Raw genomic sequence first — 27,652 nt, 5'->3', positions numbered from 1 at the left:
TCCCAGACTGAACAGATTACATCACTGGTAAAGAAACACACAGAAATGTCACAAAAGAAAAGGGGATAAAAATATGCAAGAAGATCAACCAGTAGTGAGAAAATTACTTTTTAAAAACTATCTGGTGTAACTGAGACTTCCAAATTGTCAAAAGGTCCATTTCAGCTCAGTTTAGAACTGGTTTTAACAGGGGAAAAAAAAAAAAAAAATCTTTGAAAGGTTATGTTGTTTAAAACAATGAACAGAGAATTAAAAGACATCCAGTGAAGTAACAATCTGCATGGCTGCCTTTATTATCCTAACTGAGAAGACCATTTTTTTGTTAGGATAAGGAATTTTCATGGATGCTTAGTCTCTCTTATTTCCATGTCATGTATATGGAAAAATTACTAAGCTGTCCATTTTGCTCTGTGGACCCCAACATAAGAAGGACATGGGGCTGGTGGAGCCTCTCCAGAGTAGGATCATGAAGATGACTAAGGGACTGGAGCATCTCTCCTATGAAGTCAGGCTGAGAGAGTTGTGGCTCTTCAGCCTAGAGAAGAAAAGGCTCCAGGGAGACCTTATAGCTGCCTTCCAGTATCTAAAGAATACTTTAGATACTGGTTTTCTACAAGAAAGCTGGAGAGGGACTTTTTACAAGGGCATGTAGCGATAGGACATAGGGTAATGGTTTTAAACTGAAACGGGGTAGATTTAGGTTAGATATAAGGAAGAAATTCTTCACCATGAGGATGGTGAGGCACTGGAACAGGCTGCCCAGAGAAATCGTAGATGCCCCTTCCCTGGAAGTGTTCAAGGTCAAGTTGGCTGGGGCTTTGAGCAACCTGTTCTAGTAGAAGGTGAACCTGCCTATGTCAGTGGGGTCAGCGCTAGATGATCTTTAAGGTCTCTTCCAACCCAAACCATTCTATGATCCTATGATTATAGGAATTCCTTTCTTTAGGTATTTGAGACCTGCTCTTCAGAATTTTTTTTTTAATTTTATTTTTTGTACTGTGAGTTATTTAGATTGGAAAAAGAGCAAAACAAAAAGAGATGTGATGGAAAATCTTATTCTTACGTTGAACAATTCATCTCTCACCAAATTCTATCCAATCATTTTAAGATGTGTAATTCTGGAATCTTTCCTGCATTATTTGTGCACGTGAGAATCAAAGAATACATGCCAAGACAGGGAAAAAGCAGTAAAGTGAAGTGGCTACTGATGTGAGCCAATATAGCATATTTTGGTCTGTCAGCAAATAATGACATATTCAAGGACAACACTGAAGTTGCCATTGACTGATGCTCCTGCGCCCTTGCTCTGAATGTGGAAAAGACTAATGGGTTTCTATCTTTCAATGTTTTTCATGAAAAGAAAACAGTGCTGGGAAGACAGTCATGCACGTTTCCCAAGTTTGGTAAATTTTTTATGGGCAATACAATTATGAAGCAGCTTGCTGCACAGACTATTGGCTGCAGCATAGGAACCATGGCATTCACATATGCGTCAGCTTTCCTGGGTTTAAGTGGAACTATGCTATATAAAGCAACTTGAAATCTACACACAAAGGAACTTTTTAAGAGACCAGTATTACTATTAGTGGGATGGCTGGTGTGTGGAAGCAATTTAATCTCAAAGGCCTATAGCATGAAATAGCTGGAAACAATTTTGCATCAGGACTATTGATACTGTTAGGGCTCCGTTTGTGTGGAGAGTTTTGGGCTGTATGCTGTGAACAAGCCAGGGCTTGGTGTGGTTGTGGTGCACTAGGACCATGCGGAAGTAAACAGAAGCTGGTCTGCCCTCCACTCAAGCTGCAGGAGGGCGCAGTCCTCGTCGCTGTGCATGTGGACAGTGCCCTGCAGCTAATCACCATCATCGGGGGGGGGGAAGAATGACTGCATGTGTAACCAATCGTAGCCTGTGCTTGCCGCATGGCCTTTTGGGTATAGAGTATATAAGGTTGGAAAAACGTGGTCTCGAGGACATTGATATTCAGTGTTGTTAAGAGTTCATTGAAGGGTATTGATGTTAAATTCATATTGAATTAGACTCTTTACTCTCGCGGCCCACCCGTCGTGCTCAAAGAGGTCCTGCTGGCAATTTTGCATTCTCCACGTCGTCTCACGACACGTTTGTACTGTAACGTATAACTTTGTTAGATCTTTGGCTCAGAAAGACAACTGAACAGCAGCAGGTAAGGGGTAGACTGCTGAAATATCCATTAGATGGGCCACCCAAACATTTTCTCTGGAAATTTAGAAAAAGTTCTTGCCCAAAAGTAATCAGGAGGAAAAGGAAGTATGACATACTGTACTGTGAAAGTAGATTACTTTAAAATAAACCTTATAGCATGGACCTGAATGAGGCAGATATTCTCTCAGTAATGAGATAAAATGAGTACCTGGATGAAGAATGAAAAATTTGTTTTATTTAGAGAAAACAATTCTAAAATATTAACCTTTATTAATCTAGGTTGGCTCTCCATTCTGGATGCCCAGAATAGCAATGCCTGTGTGATAACAAAAAAACCCCAAACTTTAGCACAAACATCTGATTGGTTTTAGTCCCCACCCCTGGTGCAGAGGGGGTACAGAAAAGTGCAGGTTGTATTGTATGGCTTTTATTGGTTAGGCCCAAGGTGTTTCCTATTGTTTATATGAACAAAAGAATTTTGAGTCGAGGTTATACTGGCTTTAAAAATGTGGCAAACATTGCCCAGTTGCTGGAAAGCATCAAATCAGCAGCTGGAGAAAAAGTTGGTTTATATATCTCCTCTGGATAATATTTTAAGTGAGTGCTGTCTGCTCCAGACAAGTGCACTGTCACACCAAGTGCCATTTCCCCTCTTCCAAAGGACTTAAATACTCTACTTTACATTTACACTTCGGTGGTCCCAGAGCACTTATAAACCAGTATTTATAGCTAGTACAGCCATATAGCATGGTTGCATTTTATTTTCAGTTTCTAAAAGGGCAATAATTTGCAGTTTAGAGCTAAGCTTGGTTTTGCTTTTTTTTTTCCTTTTTTTTTTTTTAATAACTAGTACAGCTATAGTGAATGGTGAGATAATGTAACAAAACATTAAATGTCTAAAGATAATGGCAATGCAAAAGTGATAGAACAGATGTGATAATAGAAAATGAGATTCATCTCAATATGAGTAAAGTTCTAGTTATATTTACTTTGACATTTCTGATGTGCTAGTAGCCTCTATACTGAAAAGCACTTTTCAGATAAATTTACTGTATCCAAATATGATAACATTATTTTTTTATTTAAAATGAGGAAATTCAAATGTTTCCTTCTGTAGCATTTTCTGTGTGAAAAAAAAAAATGTTTGTTTTACTAATAAATCTAAAAACTAAAAGTTTTGTCTCATTCATTCTTTTGAATTTAATTCAAACTCCATGGTGAGAGATGAGTGGAAAGAGGCTTCGTATAATTGAACAAGTAAAATTAAACACACATATACAAATAGTATATATAAATATTTATAATATATGCAATTATACATATTTATATATCTTCTAATCATACATCAGAATTCTACTTTTGAGAATGTTCATTTGTAAGGAAATTTTCAGAACTATTTAGGTAAGGCATAAACAAAAGCTTTATCTTCACTTTTCTAGCACTTCTTACGATAAGGAAAAAAGAGGTTCAGGATTCAGAAGGCAATGCAACATCCAGAAATATCTTCCTTTTTTTTACTTTCATCCTCATTTTCTTTTTAGCATTAAGTCTTTGTGGACAAGAATCTTTTACCTGTTGTGCAGTGTTGAGTGTGACATAAAGGATAATAAAGCTTTAAATAGCTTAGTTTAGAACAGGTTTCTACAATCTTCCCTCCATATTACTGCTACAGAAATATGCATTGTAATGTTATGGGACACTGTCAGATCTGTAAGTATTCCATTATAAAACTGAAAGATTTATGTTTGTATGGTATTTTTCACGAAGTATATGTAACATTAAAAATGCCAGGAGAGGGAATATAGAAGAAAATTATAAGAAGTTTCTTTTCTGAATGGTTTTATGCTTTAAACATACATCTACTATTCTAATCCATCTGCTTTTATGAATTTAATAAAATATCTATTTTACTACTGTGAAGTTCAAATATCTATTACTGGGGGGGAAAAAAAAAAAAAAAAAAAAAAAAAAAAAAAAAAGAAAAGAGGAGTCACCACTGTGGAATATTTCAGTTGGATTGCGGCTATGATCTTCAAATCAAGGATTCTGCCCAATCTGTCAGAACTTTTCTTACTTGCCTACCCTAGGAAACTCTTATATTTCACACATAAGAAAACAGGTTTTCCCCTATTCCACCTACCTAAATCAGAATCTTGATCTATTCTACTCTCTCCTTTTTCTGGTAGTCCTTTTCAGATGCTAATGAACATTAACATTTAAAAGACCTGATGTTAAGCCTACAACCTCTATTAAACCACAGAGTTCAACTCTTCTTATTCTTCTCTAGGTTTTTTATGCTTTCATTATACACCCCCTACTCCCTTTGTCTATTTGCTTTGGTTTTTAGGAGCCTACTAGTGAAATAAGATGTTCTTTTGAATTGCTCACCTGGATTTCCCTCTCACTCTTCCTTCATTAGCCTTCCAACCATTCAGGTTGTCATATCATGTAGAGAGAAATGTGTCTCTTAATTACCTCTGTAAAAACAAATCAAAAAAGAAAACAAAACCTAGACCAAAACAAAGAAGCAGCACCATCAAGAAAAAAAAACACCCAACACTAAAAGAAACTACCAACCAACCAAAAACCCCAACAAAAACTTAAATAATTTTCGTATTTAATAATATATATATATGTAAAGGTGTTATTTAGTTCTTTTTTTTTTTTTCCCCACATAAATTGTTAACATTTATTTTCAATTTAAAATTATGTACTTTTTAAATTATGAAGAAGGAAGAAGGAACAAAATAAAAGCCATACAATTCAGGTTTGCTGCCCCAGAAGTTGTTATTCTTGATATTGGTTCCAGGACAGATTTTTTTTTTTAAAGGAGCATGTTATAGTGCCCATCTTTCCATATACTGTGTCTCCCTCCTAAATAAGAATTACCAGAATATATTTGAATGTGAAAAAAAAACAATAGTATGTGTTTCACACATCATAAAGAAAGGCCCTGCCCTGGCTTCCAGTTTAATTAGAAATAGAAACAATAAGGATGAATGATTACAAAAAGCAAGATGATGAGTGTTAGTGTATTTATTTAACTATAACAAATAATAAAAGCATAATTGCATATCCCATGGTAGTCATGGGATGAAAACTGTATTGTTATGAAACACAAACCAGCAGAATTCTTGCTTCTTGTTTTATTCTGCTCAGTATCAACTGAAAAATAATTTCTAGTCACTCTTTAGCCATTTGGGTAGAGAGCTTTGTGTATGAAAGGTGCATTGGGACCCCCACTGCATTTCATGGCCATTTTGTGGATTGTGGCTATGAATTATTGAGTTGTACATGGCACGTTCTTGCTGCTGGATGTCCTGGAAGACTGGAAAGACAGTACTGGAAAGACAGTACTGCTTCAACATGTCCAGAGAACTGGGAAGAACAGTTGGAACTTTATATTTTTGGATACCTATGGGTTTTCAGTAAAACAGTTTCATTTTGCTTGGACATTCCTTACTTCTCCTGAAAAAGAAAAAAAAAAAAAAAGAAAAAAAAAAGAAGAAAAAAAAAGGCAGTTTTGCAGCAGATTTACTTTACCAGCAAATGCAGTACTAGAAATACTTGCCAACAGATACATTCTACATGGATGCTTTTGGCACGTTCTCTAACACAGATGGTGTTTGCTCAGCAGCACAGTCAGACTTCTCTACCTGAATCTACATGGAGAGTTCAGAAGCAATCAAGTGGTTAAAATAAGTCTAGAAATACCTTTGTCTTCTCTTAAGTTTCTTCCAAGCCTATAGTTTCTTCTTCTAATTTTTAATAAACAGGCTGACAGGACCAGGCTAAACCAAATCCTGTTTTTCAACCAAATGGAATCCGAACGGAGAAAGAAGAAGCAGACTAGAGAGATTCAACAGCTCTCAGAAACAATTATAAAAATCCATTCCAATTGATCTGAAAATTCTTCTCCTTTTGTTCAAAATTGAATTTGGGAGATAGAAAGAAAAAAGATAGAAGGATAAGTTTTATTATGCCTGTACTGTAAAGATGTTTCAACTATGAAAATACAAAACTAATTTTATAGATTAAAATAATTTATGTCTCAAAGACATACACAATTTTGTTGAAGTGTTTTGCTGTCTAGTATTTCTGTTTATTTAAAATAACTTTGTTGGGTGGTTTGGTTTGGCTTTTGCCCTCACAAAAACACCCATCTGACTTTGGAGCATTACTGGATTTTTAGAAACTGTTACTCATTTGAGAGCCCAGAGACTTGTCACCATATGTAAATTGACTAGAAAAGCTCTCCTGTGGACACTTTTTTTTTGAAGATATAAAAGATAAACATCTTTATTCTAGAATAGCTGTTCCGCTCATGACAAGGCCTTCATAATGCAATTACTATGCCAGTCAACCTTTCCCCTTACAGACAAGTTTTCTATATCGTAATGAGCCAAATCACTTGTTTCTAAGGAAAGTATTCAATCACATTCTGGAACCCAAGAGAAAATGTAGGTAGAACTTCAGTACTCTGAATGTCATATCCATAAATCTGGATGTGCTGGTGAAGTAAGAATATTGCCATGTCCTCATCAACCTAAACACCTAATGAGATACATATATACACACGATTTGCTAAATTTTGCCTCCTTGCTAATTTCACCACCTCTTCCAAAACTCATTCCTCCTTTTTCTTCATTTTCTCAACACTAATAAAAGCAACAGATAATTCTGTATTCTCTGTATGTCTTCATTTGTAACCTTCCTTTGTAATTAAACCTGATTTAAATTTAGTTGAAGGAGCTTTTAACACTACAGTAACTATAGTTAAGTATATTATTATTTTTCAGTTTAATTCCTGGGAAGAGAAAGATTAAAAGGCTTTTATCACGATGTTTCAGCAAACGTGTTTCCAATACCATTTCCAAATCTAAATTTTTAAGGAATATTTACTTTGAAATTTAATATAATATTCCAGGTAGAAATTAACTGAGTTAAAATTATTCTAAATTCTAAAAAACTGTCCCTTGAAACAATAAAAGATTCCCTTTGTCCCTTAAAAATCTTAACCAAGAGCCACTCAGTAGCAGTTAACAATAAAATAAATTAACATCTGAATAAATACTTATCTTACAGTGTTTATCCTCTTGATTTCTTACCAATGCTATCATGTTTTAGTAACTTTAGACATTGTTTAAATGTACTTTGAGCCTTTACCAGGGTTTAGCCAGAAACATCACCACACACAGCACAAATGGTAACAAGGCACTATCACCAGCTCAGCAATCACAGTGTGTCTCTTATTTTTGTATTGGCAGACCTTCAATACTTGTCACATCATGAACATAACTCCCCATTAAATCATGTTGTTGGACCCAAGGGTAGAGGAAGAAAAGCAATACAACATAAACAAACTTACTTCCTAAATCAGTTTTGAAAACTTAATTATGAATTAGTAATAATTATGAATTAGTAATAATGTTCATACTTGGATATTTAGAGGACATTTTCAATGAAGGAATTGTCAGTTAAAACAAGGCCTTGTCAGTTAAAACAGTTACTGACCTATGGTTTCTAGCTAAATTAAAACCAGACTGAACCAAAATACTCCCTGTTACTCCCCAAGTATCAGTGAAATGTGTAGGACCATTTTTAACAGTCACATATTTCACCTTACAACTTTTTAAGCTGTTCTTAGTAGTCACTTCAGGAGAGATCAACAGAACTTGACATCTGTGGTGTAACCTCTGAATTAGTTATTTGGTTCAACTGAATCGATATAGGCAACTAGTGACAGACATCTGTGATAGCTGCTTGTGGGAAAATGAATTACGTCAGTGAAAACAGGCATTTGTAGGATGAAACTTGTCTAAAGAAGATCTCTAAAACGTGAAGTGGACTGTTCTGAAGCACCTGTTTCGTTGGGTGGGGTTTTTCTGTTGTTGTTTGTTTGTTTGTTTGGCGGTTTTGTTTGTTTGTTTTTTGTTTGTTTTGAACAAAGTTCAAAGTTAGATGAGAGAAATCCCATCTGAATTCCTAATGGAAGAGTTTTTGATGGCTTCCATCAACTACTCAACAGGTTATGCAAACCTCTGCTGGCAATCTTGTGCTAATGGGAAAGGCAAAAAAGGAGTAAAGACACCATAGTCTAAGATGAACAGACAAGACAGTGTTGGCCTGGTCCAGTGGCACTAGATAAGATAAATATGTGGACAGAATTCTAGAAATAATGTCTAGAGCCCAAATAATTACTGCTTCTTGTTGTTCAGAGGGAGGGAAACTGTTACTTTTGGTGGGGGAGTGGAGTTTTCTTCTGTTTATGCTGTGGTTTTATTCTTCCAGAAGTTGCATGTTAAATAATTAAATTTTCTACACGTTATTTTGTCCTTATACATTAATTAGAACTAGTAATTGCTGAATAATATTTTGTGACTGTGTGTTTTGTTTTGTTTTTCTTACAAATTCCAGTTTGAATTAGCTGGTAAAGAACTTTAAGAATTTGAAATAATAATCCAGAAATTGGTACTCATAGTCTGAGAAGCTATTTTCTTAATGATGTGATGTAACGGAATGAATGTGAACTTTTATTATTTGGGAAGATTATACATGATTCTATGGCTACTTAAAGAGAGAAATAAATTGAAGCAAAAATAATAATAAAGCAAACAGAACAAAACCTCACAGCCTTATATACATGTGTCAAGTGAGGTACTACTCAGACACTGAAAAGACTAATCAGCTGTTTCTTGTAGTGGTAAGAAAAGCCTTGACAGCTGTGAACCAATTATGGCCCCTGAAAACTTTACCAAGCCCTAATCAAGAAAAGTGTTTGTTATTGTCTTCCAGACATTGCAAAGTAAACAAGACGACAGAATGCCTCGGAGGCAAGGAGGAAATTTCTTAGGCATAAACCCTCAGAACTGCCTAGGAGTGTTTGTATTCCCCTCAGAAGATGGAGAATTTTCTGAAATAATAAATTAAGTACATTCCCCAAAGAGATCCCTTAAGAAATAATTCTGACATACAGTTTTCAGCTCCCTATCTTTCTGTTATTGAACCTTTAATTCTTGTCTCCATGGAAAACTTTCATCATTGCCCTGTTTACCCATCTGAGCCTACCCCACCCTTCCCAAATCTCTAAGTGAAACCATACCCAGAGCCAGAAATATTCACAGCACTTGTCCAGAACACTTAAAATTATGCAGGGAAGGGCTTTAATTGATCAAACCTGACTAGTTTACTGTTGCAAATGTTTGCAGTGAACTTCATTTAAAACTTGGATTAACCAGCTGCTGCATTTGGCTCCAAATATCCTATCCAAGGAGGGTGAGGTCAGGGAGTCTATGTGAGCATGGGATATTACAAAACGCTGGAAGCTTTGAATTCAGGGTAGTTGAAAAATGAAAGGGCCTTAAATCATGGTGCAGGGGTTATTTTATGGTGGTAGAACACAGAAACAAAACTAGAAGAAAGTTGGCGACTAAACTACAGTACTGAGACCAGCTCCCTGACTGCAAGCTCATGTAAGATTTCAGGGCAGTAAACAAAACATCTTAGCCTGTAGGGTTAAATAATTTTTGTCACAATTAAGCGAAGCAGAGCTAGAATGAAAGAAGATAAACAAATTTCACTTGCAATAAACTAAAATGAACCATCAGAGATAACGTTGTTAGTGGGAAATTTGGATTTTATTTTTTTATTTTTTTTTTAATGAAGGTTGTATGCTTTCTTGATTTAAGCTGGAAGTAGAAGTCTATGAGACTGGACTAGCTTTCTTAAAAACATTTCACAGGGATGTGTTCATCTTTCTGTCTAGCTCACCTTTCTACGTTTCAAGATCTGTCAAATAAAAAAAATTAAAAAGGAAAATCTAGACAGAACAGTTGTGTCTGATCTGATTTTGACATGGAACCACAAATTGCCCCCAGATTCATTCCAGTCTGGAACTGGCTTTCATTCAAAGATTAGAAAAACCTCAGTAATCCTTCTGATGAGTATGGGCTTTGGGCAAGAGATTCAGAACTCTAGGCCAAATTATGGTGCTTCATGAATTTGTAACAGAAGATCTTCAAATTCTAGAGTTCAAATATCTCCAACATCTTACACTCCTCTGTCGTGATTTGGGATCCTTTGGTGGGGAGATCTCAATGATATCCTGTTGGGAATCATCTTTTATGCTTCTTCACACTCCCTCACTTCCATTGATTGAGGTCAATCTCCACCTTTGTTTCACAATCCAGGCTTAACTGCGCAGGCCTGAAAAGTCCCCACTTTGCTTGCCAGGACCCATCTGTGCCTGCGTCGCCTCCCATTCAGGGGTCTCTTTCTGGTTGGTTGGTTAACCTCAGGTTAGCTTCTGGGCATGCTCTTCTTCGTTGGCCTTTGTAACAGGGAGGAGGTGGGGGGCAAGTTTGACTGAAGCAGCAGGTGAGAATCCATCTTCTGGACAGCAGCTATTGTCCTCAGGTCAGAGAGACCTGTTTAATGTAATTCCCTTTAGGAGGTGGGGGCAAGTTTGGCTGAGGCAGCAGGTGAAGTCCATACAACAGCCATTGTTACCCGTAGCCCCCCTGGGTCAGAGAAACCTGTGCAACACAATCTCCTCAGGCCTCTCTCTAAGTCATTGTCCATTCAAGTTCTTGATGATGATGTTCAGGCAAATCATGTTCTTCAGACCAACTCTTAGACCTCGAGACACAGGTCCACCACTCATGGAGGCTAGGGATCTGTCAGGACACTCCACAGTAGTCAACCATTCAGAGCATTTTTCATTACCGTGAAAGGAGGAGGAATGAAGGGAATACTAAAGAGGGTGAAATAATGAAATATATTTAGGTGTACCACTGGGGATGGAAGCGTCCAGAGGAAACTTGAATCTGGGCATCAGAAGACCTCTGAACTTTGGTAAAAGTTGGGTTCATATCTCACTCTTATTTTAAGTATCTCTATAACCAGTTTAAAAGGTGGTATTAATTGGTGGTATTTAAGTAAGAAAAAAATGTGATTTCATGGATTTAGAAGTCAGAATACCTCTGTTTTCTGTGTTACTGTATGAGAGACAAAACATGCATTTGAAAAGGATACAGAGTACATGTTCACCAAGGATCAATACATAGTCCTAAAGAGACCAAGGATGTGAATTCTAATAAATTTTCTGTTAGTTCGTGGAGATCATATAATCCATCTTGTTTTCTTCTTCCATAGCATCCATAGGAATAATTCTAACATCTTTCCAGAAAGCACATAGGTGCCAGAATATTTCATTAGGCTTCTCTAGCCACAATTCAATTTAAGATAATATTTCATTTTAACTACAGTAAAGGGAAACACAAATGGACATGTAGGCCTAAAAAAATATGAAGTATGGATGCTCTTTAGATTCTGAATATATATTCCTGGAGAAGAGAAAAGGTTTTTTGAACCTATGTTTGTGTGTTTTTTGAACCTATGTTTGTGTGTTTCCTAGTCTTGAAATTTCACTTCATGAAGCTCAGTGGAATGATGATCGATGCCTTTTATAAGTGTATGATGAATAGGAAGTCTTTGTACTCCTTTACTGCCTAAAATAAAATATGAAGTACTTCTCTTCTGCTCTGAGAATATTTTCATGGTAGTTTTTGTGTTTACCTCTACTAGAGCTTATCAGATTGGTTCTTCTCACCACTACTTGCTTTAGTAGAATCTCTGAGGGTGCCAGAACATCAAGAGAACCAATCAATCCACTATACTCGGAAATGAGTGATTGTTTCAGATCTTTCCATTTTTCATTTTTCCCTCTTAAGACCTGTTTGCAACATTTTCTTGTTTTTGAGTATGTCAGAATGGACAGGAGACAATTTCACTTGGTTCAGAGTAACACAGTTTATGTGTACAAAATGTATGTGTAGATGCTCCATCCCTGGAAACATTCAAGGCCAGGCTGGACAGGGCTCTGAGCAACCTGATCTAGTTGAAGATGTTCCTGATCATTCTATGGTGGATGGACTAGAGGACCTTCAAAGGTCTGTTCCAACCAAAGCTATTCTATGATTCTATGATATTACACAAAGGAAAATAAACAATACTAACCAGTCTTAGCAATGCATGTGTGATGGAATGCTTTTTTCTCTCTGTTTCGGTTTTATGATCACTTTGAAGTGTATCATCTCCAAAGTGCTGATGTCAAGAGGCACTGATGGATTGTTCAGGAGAAATTTCTGCGGTTGTGAAATTTAAAACGTACCTAATTTAAAACAAATACAAAAAAAAAAAAACTTTCATATTTCAATAATAAATATGATTCTTTTCAAGTATACTTTGTCTGAATCTGCTGCTTTTGGTTAAAACAACAAGGCCAAATATTTTTATTTGTGCTCAACTTATTTTTTTCCTTAAAATCCAGTTACAAGTTTGAAATGCTTTTTTTTCTTTTCTGATGTGAGTATTTTTCCCACTTTATAAACATTAATATATTTCCTCCCTAACACAGATGACTGCTTTCTTGTAGTAGTTATAAAAACTAAAATTTTCCTAGCATCTTAGCAAATCAGTGTTATTTGTTCAAACTAATCTGTTGAATATTATAATTTATTTTTTATTTACGCTCACAAGAAACACTCTCTGCTCAGAAGTAGGTTCCTGTCATACTCTGCTTTATAGAATACAAAAGAAGGAGGCAGAGCCTTTGCAACAGACTGATAAAACTAACATCAAAAGACTTCTGAAGGCCAAAGTTAACTGCTTTGTTAAATGATTTGATATACTGGATTGATGGTTTCACTTTCTTTACTTTCGCTTTTTTGCTTCAAAGCAGTGGAGGGAAAAAGCTCATTTAGAAATAAAATTATTAAATTTAGCATTTGTATTATCCTGTGTGATAATCTTGGTGCAAGACATCTTGACGTATTCTTGTTGATTTAAAAACTTTATATTCACTTTTGTGCAGGGCAACGAAGAGGATTAAGGGAGTGGAGCATCTCCCTTATGAGGAAAGACTGAGTGAGCTGGGGCTCTTTAGCTTGGAGGAAACTGAGGGGTGACCTCATTAATGTTTACAAATATATAAAGGGTGAGTGTCACAAGGATGGAGCCAGGCTCTTCTCAGTGACAGTCAATGGTAAGACAAGGGGTAATGGATTCAAACTGGAACACAAGAGGTTCCACTTAAATTTGAGAAGAAACTTCTTCTCAGTGAGGGTAACAGAACAGGCTGGCCAGGGCGGTTGTGGAGTCTCCTGCTCTGGAGACATTCAAAACATGCCTGGACACATTCCTGTGTAACCTCATCTAGGTGTTCCTGCACCGACAGGGGGATTGGACTAGATGATCTTTCAAGGTCCCTTCCAATGCCTAACATTCTGTGATTCTGTGATTTTAAATGAATCTCCTATGAACTCGTGAAGCACACAGAAGAAGTACAAATTTAAATTATAAAACTGTATTAAGCAGCCACATCATCCTAGAATGTTTTCAACATACTTCTAGGTACAGGAAGGACAATAACCATCTGTTCTTCTACACAGATGTCTATAACTTATTCTCTATAATAAGGTCTTCTGTTTAACCATTTACTAAATATGCTGTTTCAGAAGCCAAAAAATAATTGTGCAACATTATTTTATATTTCTGAATTCTCCAAAACACTTTCCCTTTATTTATTTTTGTTTCATAGTTTTACCACATGCAGTGATAAATATCAGTACTTCTGCTAATGTAACTTTCATTATTTTTTAAGATTGTCCTGGCAACACACATGACCTGTTTGATATGCATTTAAGGACAAAACTTAAAAAGAGAGTAATAAATTTGTAAGAAGTTTTATTTCATATCCTAAAAGAACAAGATAAATGTTATTTACCAATTTTTCAGGTATCAATTTGTAACATGTTTGTAGTTTTTTGGTTTTGATTTTGGTTGTTTTTGTTCTCTTTTCAAATAATTACAAATTATTAAACTTTCATTCAACAGCTAGATTCCTGTTCTACCTATTCAACATATTCAGCACTTAATCCCTCTAGAAAACAAAACAAAATCAGGATCTGCGAGTTGAAGGAGTCTTGTATTCCAGCAGAATACATTGTGATTTGGATGGCACAATGGACACCCAGGAAGAAGCAAACAATTCTCTTCTGCTTCATTCTCTCCAGACCAGAGAAAAAGAGTTTGTAGAGGGATGGAGGAAAGTGAAGATATTGACTAGGTGGTAACCATCGTAGGGGACATGTAGCTGGTATAAATTATTAGTGACATATAACCACCTCAGATCATTTGCCTTATTTTCTAAGCCAAGAGGAAGAGATTTTCCCTAATATTAAGAATACAGAGATATGAATTTATATGGCATTGCCTCCTGGCAGTGATTTCTGCCAATAGTAAATTTGTGTTCTCAGTATTAGTATTACTCTGATTCATCACTCAGATAACAGAAGAATGTGATAAGCAACAAATGCTATTGTGAATATAGTACAAGTGATCCTTCTGTCCTTTTGGACACTTTTTAATGAGTTTAGAAAGATTATAACATTCAAAGCAGAATAAATAAATAAGACCCTGCTGTGACTAGAAATATCGTTCTGGAAAGGAGTGTCCAGTAAATTTAGACGTTCTTATTATCTTATTTCCATGAAGTAATACAAGATTGGTTCCACTAATTGGAGTTCTCTATAAGAATCTAGACCAAACTAGTAATCTAGGCTCTCTCTTTCTAGTCAAGGAATAATCACTATCGGCAAGTGTTTTATTTGACTGTGCACTTATGATAGATAAAATTCTTTCCTGAATATGCCATTAACTGTCTCTGAAATGGAAGCAAATTGAAGCTGGTGACCAAAATATTGATCAAGTAAAACTGAACTTATATTTTTAATATTATTATTAGTAGTAGTGGTAGTAGTAGCAATAGACTTACTATAGAAACCATGACAACAGCAGTCATGATAGTAACTATAACAATGGCTAAAAGTAATAGTAGTCACAACACTACTAGTCAGTAATGTTGTAGTAAAAATATAATAGTAATTGTAGTAGTTTTGACTAGTAGTTTTGCATAGTGTTGAAATTCAGGTTTTTTTAGCATAATTCTTATGGATAAAAACCACCCAAACTCATTTCACAAGCAGCTATAGTAGCAAACAAGCAACATAGTACTTTCTTAGTCACTAGAAAGAGTTATTCTTAGAGGAACACAAAAAAAGATTTCTTTAAGACACATGTGGTCTGTTCCCATACTTATAGGATTGTTGGTTGAATTAAAGAAAAAAAAAAAAAAAAAAGAAAAGATGCTTGAAGTATCTTGTTTAGATTCAATACCTTTATTTTTTTCAGATTCAAACACAAATTGTTAATTAAATCTTATTTCACTAAAGTAAACTCCCAGAAAGAAAAGATGTGTTGCAGTAATGAAAATGTAAAACGTAACAAATGCAAAATAACTTGTTTATCATTCCAAACAACTATACCTCTTTTGAACTGGGCTTTCCAGTTCTTCAGTAGCACCTACCTTCCCAGACATGCCTGGTACACATACAGGTTAAATATCATTGGTTTTATCCAGTGAGCCACTGAAAGTTCATACTTGGGCACTGCCCCAGCTGCCAGACTTGAAAGACAGTGGTGAGAGAGCTGATAATGTGCTACAGATCTCAGGCTGCATAGTGAAGAATCGTTGGACTTTGGCTATTTCCCAAAAAAAATAAAACCAAAAACCTGAAATTCAGTATAGAAATGACAGGAATGTTGTTCTGCAATTTGGCTTGAGTTTCACATAAACAGAAACACATGCTCATCCAGCGAGAGATTTTATTAAAAAATCAAAGGATTTTTTGCTTGAGAAGATACTTAAAGAATGAAGACTGTTCATTGAAACCTTGTCAGTTCTATAGTGAAATAAAAAGCACAAGATAAAACACTTTGTATATGTTCTGTGTTGGAGGACTTTCTGGATATCTGATAATTTACATAAAAAAATGCTGTTTATGATCCTTGTGGACCTCAGATAAAGCCCAAGTTATCAGTGCTGGTGAGGCCACACCTCGAATACTATGTTCAGTTTTGGGCACATCACTGCAAGAAAGACATTGAGCTACTGGAGACAGTTCAGAGAAGGGCAATGAAGCTGGTGAGGGGTCTAGAGAACAAGTCTTATGAGGTGCATCTGAGGGAACTTGGGCTGTTTAGCCTGGAGAAAAGGAGGCTGAGGGGAGACCTTATTGCTGTCTACAACTACCTGAAAGGAGATTGTAGCATAGAGGGTGTCAGTCTATTCTTCCAAATAGCAAGTGATAGGATGAGAGAAAATGGCCCCAAGTTGCACCATGGGAGATTTAGATTGGATATTAGGAAAAATTTCTTTATGGAAAGGGCGGTGAAGCAGTGGAACACACTGCCCAGGAAGGTAGTTGAGTCACCATCCCTGGAGGTGTTTAAAAGATCTATAAATGAGGTTCTTAGGGACATGGTTTAGTGCCCGAGTTAGGTTATGGTTGGACTCGATCACCTTAAGGATCTCTTCCAAGCAAAATGATTTAATGATTCTATGAACTGATTTCCTATTCTTTCTCTCTACCCATCTAGCTCTAGAGTAGCCAGCTGCCCTGTTATTAGAGCTAGTTGCAAATCAGATTTATTAGCTTTTGCTATATCTGCTTTTGAAATGGTGGGGTTTCTTTAATCTGGACAAAAAATATAAATTTCTGATTTTTTTTTTTTTATATTTCTAATATATGACATCAAATATATTCTGTCTTTTAATTAATGTTTTAATTGTATCAGTAAACATTTTGGAATTAGCTTTTATTTACCATTTAGGTCCTGTAGACTCAGAAAAAGAGGAGAAAGCAAAAATGTTTATATGTTTTGAAAGGTACATATTTCTAAAAGCTGTGAATTTTTATCCAAATAACTATCAAAGGCTGAGAAAGGTTAGATATTTATTTTGATGGGTGCTTCACAGATAAAACCTTAGATTCTGCAGAAAGTATAAATAATATATTAGAAGGGGTTAGTAGAACCTGCAAAATTTTCTCAGCATCAGAAAATCAATATTCTTCAGGGACAGATATTCTATAAATCTGTCACATTAACACTCACATCTAGATCGTGTTTGCAAGAGACCTGTATTTCAACATATCTTTAATGTTATCCGAAGTTGTCACATGTACATGAACAGTTATCTTGATTAAGAGTTAATATAATTTTGGATCCATGGCATTTCATTATCTAGAACATGGTATATCAAATATGACTAATTACTGAGTCAGTGCCGATGCTTCACTAATACTATACAAAAATAAGCTAAAAAAAAAAAGTCAAATGGGCTTACAAGATTTATTTCTTTGTGAGGTTTTGGAACAAGGTTGCAATCAGGGAAATAGTGTTCAAAAAGCAAAATTATATTTGAGATGTAGCTTACTTATTCAAACTGGGATTCATACCATGATGTCCTTTAACAAATATATGATTTGACCTGGTCCTATATATATATGTGTTCCTAAATCACTGTTCTCTTTTAGACATTAAAAATTGAACTAATTTGCACGTATGTTAACATAAGTGACCTGGCTAGATTTGTTAATTTATATTTTACTTTATTAACATTCTGATGGTATCTATCATACAATATCAAATTGTCTGTTTTGTTCTCATGATGTTTTGCTTGATATAGCAAACTTTCAAAGCCTAGTATTTCACATGTAGATGATTGAGGTGAAAAAAAACCAAAAACAGCAAGTGCTTTAATATTAAAAAAAACCACACATATTACATGACAGTAGCTAGGGCTGAAAATGTAAGAGGTTAACCTCCGAAAATAATTCCACACACACTCATATACACATTCCCACACAATCACAGACAAGCCATAAATAAAAATGTCTCAAATTACCAAGAAATAAAAGAACCATTCATGGAGCACTTGATTGTCCCACACTATGTTACATAGCACAGAATAATAGTTGTTTCACATCACAAAGCCATCAGGTGTTTCAAGACAATCAAAATATAAAAGCCATGTTTGGAGGGGGAGGAAGGCTGTCAAAGTTTGAATGTGCCTATTGAATTTCAGTAATTGCCACTTAGTGTTTTATTTAATAAAAGACACTGAATAAAGGCAACTATTTCCTTTGTCACGCCTCATGTTCCCATTTGTACTATACCCTTCTGTCTTCCAAAGCAAAGCCACAATCCTCCAGTTTGATCAGAATACCACTTCCTTCCCTTCTCCTGTATTCATCCTCATTTGCATGTATTTCCCACACACTAAATGGCTGTGTTAAAAATTACTGTTTCCAGTTATCAGCTCCAAAGCTAACAAGCTTGCTTTGACTCAGCCTTAGACAGACTGAAAAGACACGACAAATGCACTCAAAACCTCTGTGTTCCAGCAGAAATATTCGGCCTTCACTGTAGAGATTTTTGTTCTCCAAACTCCTTGCAGACAGACTATTTATCATAAATGAGTTTGTTTCCAACTTCTTTTTTTTTTTTTTTTTTTTTCCTCAATAGCGAAAAGAAATTCTGACAAATCTATCAAGCTCTGTGCCAGTATAGGGATGGAATGGTGGTTTTTTTCATCACAGTCAACTCTTGAAAATGTTTAAGTCCTGTTCTGTCTGATCTGATGACATTTTTTTCTCTATTACAGAATCAGAGAATTGTTGGGGTTGGAAGGGACCTCTGGAGATCATCTAGTCCAACTCACCTGCTAAAGCAGGTTCACCTAGAGCAGATCGCACAGGAATGTGTCCAGGCAGGTTTGAATGTCTCCAGAGGAGACTCCACAACCTCTTTGGGCAGCCTGTTCCAATGCTCTGTCACCTTGAAAGCAAAGTTTATCCTCATGTTTAGATGGAACCTCCTATGCTTCAGTCTGTGCCCGCTGCTCCTCATCCTACCATTGGGCACCACTGAAAAGAATCTGGTCCCATCCTCTTGACCTCCACCCTTGAGATATCTGCAAGCATTGATAAGATCCTGTGAGAGATGGTGGTTCTCAGCATACGGTTTGAGTGTGTGTGAAAGACGGTGGTCCTTAACACATGGCATAAGTGTGGAAGGCTGAGATATTGTGAATTATTTGTCTCAAAACTTGGTAGCTAAAATAATATGCTTAAGGCCTGCTTGTTACAGAAAAATGCTTGCTCATGCTGCTTGCTTAATTTGGCCCACTGTAAAGGCCTAAATAGAGTGAATTAAAGTGCAAAATGCATGATCACTGTGAATTGCTAAAACTCAAAGAATGCTTGAAGCTTATGTAAGCCCAAGTGAAGCTCCAGCGATATCAGCCACCAACATCTGTGACTAAGCCTACATTATGCTCAGGCAACGCCCACCACCAACTGCCATAACATGACCAAGTTATGACTTGCGTGTGTGGCCATTCACCACCAGGACCAACACCTGTCACCTGGGACCAGCAGGCCTGACACTTGAGTGCTGCCAGCACATACTGACACCTGGACTCTGCTACCAGAACCTGGACTCTGACACCGGCATGAACCCAGACCTGCAAACTGCCAGCACTACCAAGGCCTGAAACATGAGAGCTGCCCCACAGGAGACAACGTTTGGATCTCTGACGGTGAGTATCTCTTGCTTATCTCTTGCTTTTCTCTCATGCTTGCTTAACTTTCCTCCTAATTTCTCCTCTCTTTTACTTTGTCTCTGTTGCTCCAGCTTTAGGTGTGAAAATGAAATAGATTTACTCTGTCTTTAGGCATAAAAATAAAACAAGATTTTTTAGCGGCATCTGACCTAGTTTGTGTATTAATCTCACTCTTGGAATGATTTTTGAACCTTCCTGAGTCTGAAATTGGACTGGGATCCTACAGATCCCCTCTTAGTATTCTCTTTTCCAGGATGAACAGACCCACCTCTCTCAGTCTCTCCTCATGAGAAAGATGTTAGTCCTCTAAGCATCTTTGTAGCCCAACACTGGACTTCCTCCAGTAATTCCTTGTCCTTCTTGAACTGGAAACCCCAGAATTGAACATAGTACTCCAGATGCAGCCTCACCAGGGCAGAGTAGAGGGGGAGGATAACCTCCCTTGACCTGCTGGTCACACTCAATGCACTCTAGGATAACATTGGCCTTCTTGGCCAGAATTCCACATTGTTGACTCATGGTCAACCTGTTGTCAGCCAGAACTCCCAAGTCCTTCTCTGCAGCGCTGCTTTTCAGCAGGTTGTGTACTGATGTTGGGTTTTTTTCCTTCCCAGGTGGAGGACTCTACACTTGCCCTTGTTGAATTTCATTATGTTCTTCTCTGCCCAGTCCTTCAGCCTGTCCAGGTCTCACTGAATGGCGGTACTGCCTTTTGGTGTGTCAACACTTCTTCCCAGTTTGGTATCAATAGCAAATTTGCTGAGGGTCATTGATTAACAGGTTGAACAGGACTGGACCCAGTACTGACCCCTGGAGAACACCACTAACTACAGGCCTCCAACCAGACTTTGCACCATTAATCACAACCCTCTGAGCTCTGCTATCCAGACAGCTCATGATCCATCTCACCATGCATTAATTCAGGCCACTCTTTCTGAGCTTGCCTATGAGGAGTTTGTGAGAGATGGTGACAAAAGCCTTGCTGAAGTCAAGGTAGACAACACCACTGCTCTTCTCTCATCTACCCAGCCAGTCATACCATCATAGAAGGGTATTCAGATTAGTCAAACACGATTTCTCTTTGATGAACCCATGCTATTCGTGATAACCTTATTTTCCTCCACATGCTTGGACATAATGTCCAGAATGAGCCATTCCATCACCTTTGCAGGGATGCAGCTGAGGCTGACTGGCCTGTGGTTTCCTGGGTCAACCTTCTTGCCCTTTTTGAAGATTGGAGTGATGTTGGCTTTATTCCAGTCCGCAGGCACCTGTCCTGTTCTCCTTTCAAAGATGATGGAGAGTGGCTTAGCAATAACATCTGCCAACTCTTTCAGCACTCATGGGTGCTTCCCATTGGGGCCCATGGATTTGTGTATGTCCAGTTTGTCTAAATGATCTCTAATCTGATCTTCCTCAACCAAGAGAACATCTTCTTTTTGCCAGACTTTCTCTTCTGTCTTTCTGTTTTCTATCTCTAGGGTCAGGGATACCTGAGAGCCGGTTTTAGCAGTGAAGATGGAAGCAACGAAGGCATTCAGTAACTATTCCTTCTCTGTATCATCCATCACCAGGGCACCCTCCTCATTAAGCAGTGGACCTGCATTTTCCCTAACTTCCCTTTTGCTGCTGATATACTTGAAGAAGCCCTTCTTGTTGTCCTTGACATCCCTGGCCACCTTTGCTTCCAAGTGGAGCTTAGCCTTCCTCACCGCATCCCTGCATACTCTAATAGCCAGGGGTATACAGCTTTTACTCAGCTGTTTTAAGTGTTCTATATTTTATTGTGAGGTTAGTAGCTATACATTCACAAAGATGTTTATCAGTTTCACATGTGTTCACACAGTGTATATGCATATATAAAATATTTGAATAAAAGCCTATTTTGGAAAACTGAAGGACTGTATTTTCTTTTTCCTTATTCTTAATCAATATTCAGGAACTTAAATGGGTTGGCCTAAGGTTTACTTTATAACTGGCCTAAATTTATTACTTTTAAAAGTAAAAGAATTCATCACAGACTAAATCCACATGAAACTTACATGGATTTCTGAATTCTTTAAAATGACTGATACTGCACTATGGGACTCACTTTTAAGTAGTGTCTTTGTACATACTGCAGAACTTGGGAATGGGTAATAAAAGATTATCTATACTGTATATCTATACTGTAGGAAGAACCTGTGCTTCCTATATGTTTTCTTTATTTGCTAAGATAATGATGGAAAGGTATTGTCCTAAAGACATCTTTCTTTGTGATTACAATGGATTATTTTGCATTCAAGTAAAGATACATCTCTGATGGAAATTCACAATGATGAATGCTTTCTTATATATTTTCATCATTACCTGTATTGATTACTGTATACTCTCAGTGATTCTTCTTGTTTCCTAGGCTTCATGAGAAGATTGCTAACAACATTGCAGTTTTTTATTGTTTTTTGCTGCAGTGACAATAAAGACTACACTGATACAAGAAGGACTACACTCAGGGTGAATTTTGTGCAGACATCCAAGATTAGGTGCCTACAGGTCACAGGTCAGTATCTACATGTGAGTGAGGTGATAGATGTGCCACTAACAGACTTTTTCTGGTGATGACACTGTAGGTGTCTGTTTTAGGATAAGCTGAATGGTTGCCTAAGATGTTTTGACTTTATTCATTAAGTCTTAGCAGAGATCCTAGTTTACATGTAGGTACCTATATGACTTAACCTGGAGCTAAATCACATATGACTGAGAAATATGTTCACTGACTTATTTAATTTTCAGACAAAATAATTTATTCATACTTGGTAGAATATGTTCTAGGGACACTGCAATTAGGAAAGGAAAACTTCTGGCTTTATATCAATGGAAATAACTCATATGTCTGCTTTTTCAGGTGACATATAATATTTTCCTGTTCACACAAACACATTGGAGGAGCACAGCAGAAGTTGCCTGGAGTCATAGACTAAGCTTCTTTCAATCAGTTTGCATTCTGCATTTGTAACTTGGTTTGATAATTGTAAATCTCATCTGTTATTCATAGCAATGATTAATAACGATTAATTATTTAATACTTTGGGTTTACAATATCCAGAAGCATGCTTTGTGGTTTTTACCAATAAAAAAATCACCATAAATCTTTAAATTATAGCTTAAATTGTCTATAAAATTACAAATTACAATTTTCCTGAAGTCACAGTGAAAATGATTGACTCGAGTAATGTAGCAGGTCGGATTAGAGAACCTTTTGTTTCCTCCACAGTTTTATGAAATTTAGGTAGGATTCTAATGAGTATTACTCAGATGTTTGAGAGAAGACTGAAAAGATATGAGTAAAACCTGATTGCTGCTCAGGATAGACAAATCTCTGCAAATATCAAGTTAATATGAGGTATAAGTGAGATATGAGATGGTATGAAACATAAAGAATCCTGAATAATGGAAGAAAGGTTAACTTGGTTACTCAAAGTTGAGAGTTGCTGATGTGAAGTCAACACTATCTAAAAGGAATTGAAGAAATCGTGGGAGAGTTTAATTAATTACTTTTCTGTCTCTGTGTGTTAAGAAAAATAGTTCTCTGAAGCTGCTGAGTTAAGCTGTCCATACTTAAGATACTTTTATATACAATTTATGATTTTCTGAGATTATTGAATGTGAGTGTCATGAAGGGTCTTGAGCTGAAAGCCTTTGAAGTCAAAGCCTGCAGCTCTATTTTTTTTATGACCACAGAATAATCAGTATATACTTTCTCTACACTGTTTCTCAAAGTATCTCACTCTAAACTCAAAACAAGATTCTAAAGAAAGTTTAAGTTACAGTTATTACTGAAGATAGTTCTTACTATCCTAATGCATCAGTAAGCAGCAGGAAGTACATTTCAATGGTAAGGCAATGGGTACACTTTTTGGTTACCTTCTCAAATGTAATAAATTGTATTAACATTTTCTAAGCCATTCCACAAAGGAAGAGAGTAAGAATATCACTGATGTCTATCAGAATATGTCTATCCAAAAAAGGGAACTTGTAGCCTGAAGTCTCCAAGAGGGAGAGGCACGAAGCCTGTTGGGATTTGTATTTTAAATTAGGGGTTTGGGAAGACCTCTTAGAAACTTAATTGTGTGGAAACAACAAATCCCTCCACTCCAAGCCTATCTGCACTGTTTTAATGCTTATCCCATACTTGACAAGTGAGTGGATTTAAGAGAGTTCTGTTATCTTTCATAACACTCAAGTACTATTAGGATTATCAATCCTGTATGAAGTGTTGAGTAGCTAAGTTTGTTATACATGGCCTCCAAAGTCCAACACACAGAAAGACTAAATGGCCTTTGTGGAGTCTGTCAGTCATGGAAAAGCTACTTTGGTGTTTGAGTGTGGGACAATCAAAGGGTTTGGTGGTGTTCAGTTTTCCTTTTTTATCCTATTTGCATCTGATTGTTTGTGTAGCTATTTGCTGGTCATACAACAACAATTACTTTACAGCTGCTGGGAGGAAATAATTAGACCTTTTCAGAGAAAGGACAGAATTAGGCAGTTGTGTATAACTAACTGGTCTGGGTGGAAATAGTATCAATCAGTGGGTACTGTTAGGCTTTCTTGGAGTATCTGTATTTCCCGTAGTCTTTCATTAAAATCATTACTTGTTGTGAGATAAACTATTGCTGTTATCCAAAAGGTACTAGTTTTGTATGGGTAACAAAATAAATAATGTTTAAAAGTTTATTTTCAAGAACAGTACATGTTGTAATAAAAATTATTTATACTCAATAGCCCATTCAGAACAGAGATGTGTGTTGAAATACCAAGATGTGTTTGTCAAACGACATAAAATGCAGCTTTTCTTCTGATGAAATATATGACTGTTGTTGAAACAACTTTTTTCCTTCTCTTGTACAAACATAATCAATCTCAGCTGAAATTGCTTATAATAATAGTCAGCTCAATTATATTTCGCATGTAATCAGTTCAAAACTTTCTGTAGATACACAGAGATGTGGAAATCAGCAACAGAAACTAAAGAGAGATGTCCACAAAACCAAAGTCATCAAATATCTCAATGAACCATCAAGTTTACTACTGTCTCCGTTTTATTTTTTTTTCTTGAAACTAGTGCTTAGCAGCACAAGCAGAAGTAGTGGTAACCAAGAGTTGTGGGGGGGAAAAAAGATAAAAACATGGAGATAATAGATTTTGAGTGTTCAGTATTTGGGTCTGGAACTGTTCTGTATTAGATTAAGAAGTACCTGTATTTACTCTCTCTAAGACAGAGTTTAAGATACTTTGTTTTATATTACAATGAATTCTATCACTTTTCCCCCCATGAAAGTTTAGAAAATCAAATTGAAAATCAAGAAGAAAGTGTTCACTTCTGATAGTTCTGGCTTATAAACCAGGTGAATTTAAGCAGTAAATTTAAATGCATTCACTTAGACACTAGATGGAAATGGAGTCTTCTGCATCCTGCAGGAACTATAATGTATCTATCCAGTCTAGGTGTCAGAATAATGGAAGGAGATGTACTGGTGGCAAATTAGATAAAAATTGTGAAGTAGTGTATTACCTTTTGCGACTTTACAGTATAGAACAGAATGGAGTGAAACTCATCATAATAATAAAACATAAAGATAACCAAAGATGCCAAAATCTGGGGAAGTTCTGAACTTGGTATAAGTGCTTGGGTCAATCCCCAATTATGTGATGAAATGGGAAATGTTAAGAAACGAGTCTGACTGAACAGGCTTACCCTCATCCTTACTGAAATCATAGCCTTAGTTTCTGTCTCAGAAGAGTGTGTTCTTGTCACTTATAGGAAAAAAATAAATTTATTTTAAAAAGGTATTGAGACAAAAATCAAAATAGAATGTGATTTACACATCATTTTACAAAAGTGGGGCACGTGAAAGCTCAATCAGCTACTGTGTTTAGAAACCAGTATTGCTGAGCTTCCTGCACGCAATAGCAACTCCCTGAATTGTTCTCTGACTTCTACAGCAATTGTAAATTGTGCAAGATGTATTCATAAGCAACTAGATGTAATTGCCAGCATTAGTGACTACAGAGAACACATCTGTTTTGATCCAGATTTTGAAAATTTTGTGATAAACAGAATTTCAGCATAGTTGAGGCATGACATCTTGTGTGGGGGCTTTTTTGCTTGCAAATGCTTTGATGCTTGGCTGAGTATTTCCCAGCATGCCGACTCTTTTGCAGAAAAGAACATGATTTAATTAAATTGACAGAATTTTTTCCTGATGAATTTCTCTAAAACATTTATAAACTTACTTAATATGTTTGTTTATTCCAAAATACTCATTATCTAGATTTTTCTTCTCCAACTGTAAGATTGCTAAAACAAATGCCTGAATATTATTTTTTACTGCAGCTGAATCTTCATTGGATAGAGGTTAGAAGTCAATTACAAGTCAGATCTTCTGCTTTAATTTTCTATTGTGAGTGATACCTGTCTTTTGAGAGCTAAAATACTTTAAGGTCCAGGTGCTACACTTACCCATATAGGTTTCAGCTTCTTTGCAGTCTTTGAAGTTCTTACATGAACTCGAATATCTATTTATCCTCTTTGTACCTCAGCTCCATTAATTTCTTTAGATACCACAGACATGACATCATATAAGACACGTAGTTTCTGAGATTATTGTGCCTGTAAAATGGTTATTTGTTTTTTCCCTCTCTTTCATGTATTGCTTGCCTTAATTCTGAATACAGGTTGAGCACCTGTCTTTTTAAAATTTTTTTGTATGTATGTATAACCTAGTTTTCAAATACTTGTGAAATCTTATGTAGTTTGATGATCATAAAATGAAAAACAGCAATTAAAACAACAGAACTCCGAGCATTCTAAAACTACACAATGCAAAGTCTTAAATATTAATAAATAACTATTTAATTAATTCAAATAACCATTATCCTGTAATGTGTTTTCTACCTTCAATTATAAAGCTTATTGGTCTGATTTGTTCATGAACTATTCTTTTCATGGGATCATCTACAACAGATAGTTAAGGTCACATGTGACTGCTTTATGTTAATATGCAAACAAAGCACTAAGGATATTACCCTACATCAATATCTGCAGAGCTGTATGGAAGGGTTTCTTGGATTAACCTTCATTTTATTTCCCAATTAATTTATGTATAAATATCAGCTCTAAAATCAGGTTGAGAATAACAAACAAGACAAAACATACAAACAAAGAAAAAAAGCTCACTCTTCTTCATTTTCAGTATTTCATTACTTTTATAGTACTTTAATTTGATGGCAGGAACTCATCTCCTTTTGGACTTTGTTGTCTTTGTAGCTAAATTCAGGAAACACAATTTATTAATTACAGTGAGCTCCAGTATTACAAACTGGATTATTATTGATTACAGACACATTTTCCAGTACAAGTCTGAGGAAAAGGAAGAGACACAGGTGTGAAAATCTGGTAAGTTTCTGTCAAGAAGAGAAAGACTCTTACCTCCACTGCCAATAGACTTGTTCACAGGAACCATAGGTAGTGGTAGGCCTCACTAGTTGGGGATATTATGGCCAAAATAAAATTATAACAAAGTCTAGCTGGAGAAGTAGTGTGAATAAAAACATGATAGTTTTAGATATTTTACATGACATTGCACAGTTGTAAATTATTATTTCATAAGCAAAAAACATTTTCTCTTTTTATAGATTCTAAATAATCTGAGAATGTTACATCCTCAATCCCATCAAAGTTTCTGTGGCTAATTATTCTAACTTCTTTAAAAACCCTGTTTAGTAACAGTGAGCAGAAATAGTATAAGAACTGTATAGATATTCAGTCCCAGAGATGATAGGTTTGGAACATCTCACTAAGACATATTTGATAGAACTTAAACTGTTTCACTTCTACCATGCCATATCTGAAAAAAAAGTGAAAGATTTTATGTTCCATCATAGAAAATGGAATATTTTCTGTG

The sequence above is a fragment of the Nesoenas mayeri genome, assembly GCF_963082525.1.
Source record: "Nesoenas mayeri genome assembly, chromosome: 5".
Taxonomy (NCBI): Eukaryota; Metazoa; Chordata; class Aves; order Columbiformes; family Columbidae; genus Nesoenas; species Nesoenas mayeri.
The sequence above is the reverse complement of the archived record's forward strand: the minus strand, read 5'-3'. Positions refer to the sequence as shown.